Here is a 5,565-nt window from a genome sequence, read left to right on the forward strand (position 1 = left end):
GTTCCCCGATCCGCCATGGCTCCCTGAGCTGCCTGCTCCGCCATGGCGCCCCAAACTGCCTGATTGGCTCCCTGAGCTGCCTGCTCCGCCATGGCGCCCCAAACTGCCTGATTGGCTCCCTGAGCTGCCTGCTCCGCCATGGCGCCCCAAACTGCCTGATTGGCTCCCTGAGCTGCCTGCTCCGCCATGGCGCCCCAAACTGCCTGATTGGCTCCCTGAGCTGCCTGCTCCGCCATGGCGCCCCAAACTGCCTGATTAGCTATGGCGCCCCGAACGGGTACCACTCTGGAGACCCGCCGTCCCGTGTCTGTCCTGAGGGACCTCCAGAGCGCCCACCCCCTCTCCCCGTTGGATGTTATGTAGCGCGAGGATGCGCCTTCCGGGAGGGGGGAGTAATGTCAGACTCTGTTCCATGCTTTGTGTGTGTTTTCCTCCCCCACATGCTCCATGTTATGTTTATGCCCTTATTTGGTCCTTCCTGTTCCTGTCCTCATTTAGTTCGATATGCTTCAGCTGTGTTCTATTAATTTCCTCAGTTACTCCTTGCATTTAAGCCCTGTGTTTCCCTGTGTCTGGCATCCGCTGTTATATGTCATTTTGTGTGCTCTGTGTTTCCTACGTTCCATGTGTTCCCAGTGTTTGGATTAATAAAGACTGTTGTGTTGAAGAATTCCTTGTCTCCTCGTTCCCTTGCTCCTGCGGAATCGTGACAGACACCAGTTTTCTTTAAGATATTTTTTTAACTATCCCTGCAATATCTTTATTTTTTTCTGTTTATGACTTGCTTTTTATCCTCAAAATATTTGTTTACTGTCCAACAGATTCTAATGACATTTATGATGGCGTGACTGTAGTGAACAATGGAGACAAAGGTCCAAAAAAAACAACAACAATCATTCAATCATGTTGGCTTGATTTATTTTATTTTTTTTAGATGATCCTGAGCAATTTTCAGATGTCACATATTCAGAGGTCACTATTAAGAAAAAGATGGACAGAGGTTAAATAAACCTCAATTTAATCATCATCAGAAACATGAATGCATTTCTAATTAATTACATTTCTTTCTAATTAATTAAGAATCATTAATTATTTTTCTTTAGATGATGCCATGACAGAGCCAAACAATGTGACATACTCAGAAGTCAGAAAAAAAGGAACAAAATGCAAAAGCAATGGTGAGATCCTGTTTTTTCCTAAAGTACAATATATTCAGCATCAATAATTTGAATGATCATCTGTTTTGTATTAGATATTAATACTGCAGGACCCAGTGATTTGACTTGCGCAGAGATCAATATACAGGACAAAAAGAAAACCAAGGGCAAAGGTAAAAATGAATGAATGAACGAACGAACGAATGAATGAGACTGAATTAAGAGATGATAAAAACAAGCCTAGGCAGACTAGAGAGACAGATAACCAAACTGTTGTTCTCTCTTATTATGGATTATCATTTATTAGTGTTGTAGATGTATATAGCATTATGCTCATTCGTTCCCTTTTTGCTGTTCTCTATCAGGGAAGTGTGGTGAGTCTGGAGACACTTTGTACTCTGAACTGAACCACAACACAGATTTCTCTCACTGGTGTGAGAAACACAAAGTCAAACTTCATCACTATTAGAATTAACCATCATGCACCGTTTGTGCTACAGATCAAAATGATTCCTAAAGTTATGTGTCTTATTAAAGAAATGTAAAAATCATATTTTATTTTTTATTATTAATATTTATCATGTGTGTTCGTCAGATGCTGCTGATGGAGTTGGTGATGAAACTTATACTCAACAGGAAGAAGAACAAAACACGTAAGAATTATGTTACAACTCAAATAATTTTACAATAACTGACAATAAGCTCACAATATGCACTCGTTCCTGCAGATTGTGGCATATATTGTTATTTTACATTATAAATCTGCTTTAAGTTATTCAGTTCAGTTACTTGTGAGGTTTAGTGAGATATTACAACTATAAATCATCAGCAGAATTAACTCAAATCAGAGGTTTGCATCATTCACATCACCTGCTTAATGCATCATCTTTTATCTGTTTAAAGGTCCCTGAGTGCAGAGAAGACAACAGACAGCTAAAAGAGATTCACACCAGCAGACACAGTAACGCTTGCATTGCTTAAGAAACGAATCTGAGTGAACTGCTTATGCACATGCTTGACTGAAAGACTTTAGAGATATGCATTATATTATCTGTACATATTATGTAAGCAAAATATGTCTAAAATATAGTACAGCATTTTCTCCAGTGAGCACTTTTGTTTAACACGACTCTTAAGTTAAACTGACCAAAAAGCCATTACTTTTTTACATTATTCTGTTGGTGCTGCACTACAATTGAATAGTGCAATTGGGCGCTTGATTGATAGTTAAATACAATGTGTTATCTGTCTGATAAAATAGTGGCTATGTTTTGAAGATTGATGCCTATGATGAAGATTATTTTTCTTGCATGCATACATTTTCATATACACTGATTTTTACAGTCATATATTTTCATATATTTCATATATGCTGTTTTTGCTGCAGTTAATGAAGTGTGATAAGAATAATAGCCTATTTGTTAAATGAAAACATCAACTTGTGCGTCTTCCACACCAAGAGAGTGACCATAATGCTCAAAGACATTCAGCTGGTGTGACAGATGGAAATATGTATTTTAAATAACAAGCATAAAGAAGTGAATAATATCAAGTTAGTTGTTTAATAAACTATTTAAAATAGCTTACATTTATAATCTTAATATGGTTAAATGTTAATAACTGTTTGCAGAAATGTTCTTAATTCACTCGTTGATTGTTCTGTGATCAGTAGGTTTTTATAAGATGTGTGATCGATTTAAAGTATTACTCGTGCAAACTGTGTAAATAAAGTTCTGTGTAAACTTAGCTAAGCGTATCCCATCATGCATCATGTTCTGGAAATAAATTGTCAGACTTTTTGCCAAGATCTCACAAGATGTCTTCCATACTTCCATACATAAAACCTTTCACGTGCAAGGTAAATATTACTAATTAGATATTACATGTGATTTGGAAGTAAAACATAAATGTTGCACATTTTATTGGTGCACAGATGAGTATGTTTGTTGTGTATAACGTGCAACATTTTTTCACTTAATTAGAAGCACCACAATTACTAAATTGTCATCTATTATAGAGACTAATGAACGTTTGTTTAAAATGCAAAGTATTGAAAATCAATACGCGTCATATGTCACATCAGCTCTGTGCTCCATCTAAAGCAGTACTATGGTGGCTGTGGCCACAATCAACAATTATTACCACAATCAATCATTGGCAGACTTGCATAAGCCCAGCAAGGGACGTTTAGTATAACTGCCCATGATTGTGGTTTCAATTAGGTCCTCTAACCAAGTATAATTTAATTTTCTCCATATTCAAGCAGATGGTCGGATCAAATCTCCATCTGTTGAGAACTGAAGAATTGTAGTTATTATGCTTGGAAGAGGAAAGGGCGGTAAAGGTCTTGGAAAAGGAAGCGCTAAGCGTCACTGAAAGGTTCTTCACGATGTAGGCTATCATCAGACCGAATCAGACAATTTAAGATTTGATCAAGAACATGGCTGAAACACGAGGAGCCGAATTCCACAGAAAGGCCGAAGACGACAGGATGTTCGTAAATTAGATCCTAGCGCCAGCCAGTCTGAAGCAAGCCTAACCAACCAACTCTTTCACAGAACAGCTTGCAACATTATGTAGCAAATCAGCTCATGGGGAAATATGAATAATTAATCATAACTAGTTATAATTAATTATAAATATTTAGATCCGCTGTAGATATTTAGCTGACCTCTCAGGGTCAACTGTCTGTCAATTCTAAGAACATTAATTTCCTGGTTAAGGGAAATAACTTTCTTACTGTACAATTCTACAAAGAGCTTGTAGCATAAACCTGCATGATTAAGTGACTCCAGTTATGAGCAAACAATGAACAACGTCAAGTGTGATACAAGTAAGACTTTATTAACTACATAAACACTTAAACTAGTCTAAACATACTACATAAACACTTAAACTGGTCTAACATACACATAAACACACACACACACATACGGTTGGTATAGGAAATTTGTTAAATCAAATGAAAAATTGTGTTTTTGATTGGTCAAGACGCTACAGTTAACACAAAAGAACAACTCAGGAAGGAGATTGTCAATTTTGGAGCAAGTAAGCAAGATTGATGGTCAAAGAGATGCACAGCATGACCATCACATGTAAATCCATGAGAGTAATCATGATCACACGCTCTTTGGATTGACTTCCCCCCACCTAGAGGACAAGAACCAGACTGAGATTCCTTAGGATACCTTTTAACCTCTCTGGTCTTCACAGAACATGTCCTTATGTTCACAGAATGGCACGGAAACTGTCTTTTACAGACGTAGATGCACCAAAATGAACTCAAAAGCACTTATAAATGAATAGTCCATTGCTTAACTCCATATCATGTATGTAACCCACACATTTGACTATCATGTTCTAATCACTTATTGTGTATGTCTTTTTAATAACTATTGAATAGCTTAAGGGTTCATATTCATGTTTAGTATGTGTGTGTTTGAATCTTCTTGCTTGAAACATTTCTTCCAATCAATTCTTTGTCAAATGTATAATATTCTTGTTATAGAAATCATGTTCAAAATTATACTCTGCAAGAGCAGGACAATTCGGACCATGTGACTGATAAGATAACATTTGATTTATGAATTGGGAGGAGAAACATACAACACCCTGAACAAAGACAATATATAATTGGTCAAGACACCATTTGAGAGGTGCCCCACAGCCAAGTTTAAATACTCAGGACACCATCAAATTATGCTTCTAGCCTTTGGTCATGCTTTTAGGTTTTTCCTTGCCTTTTTGCCACCGCGTTTTGACGCTGCTTTTTAGCGCTCCTTGAGCGTGCTCTGGCTTACACACCAGCAGCTCCTCTAAAACCATGAGGAGAAAACCCATCTAGTCTCGTTACTTCTATTCTTCTACTTTAATTTATTTTCTTTTCCGTTGAGAGTTTCGTGTTCTGAGTTACGTTGTTTCGTGTTCTGAGTTAAGTTTTGTCTCCGAGTTAACCTCGAGTCTGTGACAGCCTCAAAACTTCAACCAGCCCACAACTCCACATCTTCAGCCAACGCCCCAACCATTGGCTTCCCAAGACGTCACTTCAACGACTAATGAACTTCCAGCCAATCAGCAACCTTGGGAAACCCCCTTTTCTGCAAGGATGACAACACTTAACAACCAAAAAGTGGCTGTTTCGTTGTCAGTTGAGGAAGTACAGATGTTCCTCTCGTTGATAGCAGAAGAGCGGATCCAGCGAGAGCTTGATGGGGCGACGCAGAATTAAAACGTTTTTCAGGAGTCGTGGCAGTAGGGGCGGGGCAACTATAACGACATATGAATAATCCCGCCCCCTCTAAAGCAGTACTGAACTGCAGTGGAAACACAAACCGAGCCATGCTGTGCCGTGCCGTACTGTACTGAGCCATGCCGAGCCGAGTCGTACCACGCAGTGGAAAAGCGCCAT

This window comes from Sinocyclocheilus anshuiensis, unplaced genomic scaffold (assembly GCF_001515605.1).
Source record: "Sinocyclocheilus anshuiensis isolate Anshui unplaced genomic scaffold, SAMN03320099.WGS_v1.1 scaffold3955, whole genome shotgun sequence".
NCBI classification, from domain to species: domain Eukaryota; kingdom Metazoa; phylum Chordata; class Actinopteri; order Cypriniformes; family Cyprinidae; genus Sinocyclocheilus; species Sinocyclocheilus anshuiensis.